The sequence below is a fragment of the Brassica oleracea genome, chromosome C3, assembly GCF_000695525.1.
Source record: "Brassica oleracea var. oleracea cultivar TO1000 chromosome C3, BOL, whole genome shotgun sequence".
Taxonomy (NCBI): Eukaryota; Viridiplantae; Streptophyta; class Magnoliopsida; order Brassicales; family Brassicaceae; genus Brassica; species Brassica oleracea.
The window spans coordinates 46,728,177-46,729,078 of NC_027750.1; positions in this window are offsets into that span (position 1 = coordinate 46,728,177).

Below are 902 nucleotides of genomic sequence, written 5' to 3' on the forward strand. Positions count from 1 at the left end.
TTTATGTTTACCACTTTCATGATACCACTTTTCATCTTTACCACCACTAAGGGGCATTTTTAAAAATATATTCTTCATTAAGTGGCAAAAGACTTTTATACCCTTGTTATCTATATGTATAATAAATCATTATTTAAATAAAAAATTTAAAATAAAACAAATAAAAAATAATAAAATAAAAAATTATTTTTTTATGCTTTCGAATTATAATTTTTCAAATTCAGACTTTTTTATAAAGTTTTTTTTTGATTTTTTTTATTTTTTTTCAAAGTTTCTTTTTGAAAATCAAAAATTATGTTTGAAACTATTTTTAAAATTTGTTTTTATATTTTGAGTATTTATTTATATAAAAAAATTTCACAACAATTATCCGGACCTCACAGTGGATTCCCTCATTAATTCGGAATCACACTATTGGAATTTACATGCAATCATGGCTCTAGTGGATCCTAAGGATGCAAAAATTATTGAAAATATTCAATTAAGTAGGAATCATATCGATGATATGAATGGATGGCATTTTACTAACAATGGAAAATATTTGGTTCAATCAGGTTATCAGGTGGAACGAATCTATCCTGATAGGAAAAAACCACCAGAGTTTTATGGCTCAACAATGGATATACTTAAAGCTTTCTGTTGGAAAGTGCGGTGCCCCCCAAAAATAAAGCATTTCTTATGGCAACTTCTCTCAGGATGTATATCGGTAATGAAAAATCTAAAGGCAAGAGAGATACAAGGAGATATATGTTGTGCTCGATGCGGAGATCCAGAAGAATCAATAAACCATGTATTTTTTGAATGTCCCCCAGCACGTCAAGTGTGGGCATTATCCAAGATTCTGTCACCTCCTAATATCTTTCCTATCAGCTCATTATTTGCTAATATGGATCATCTTTTTT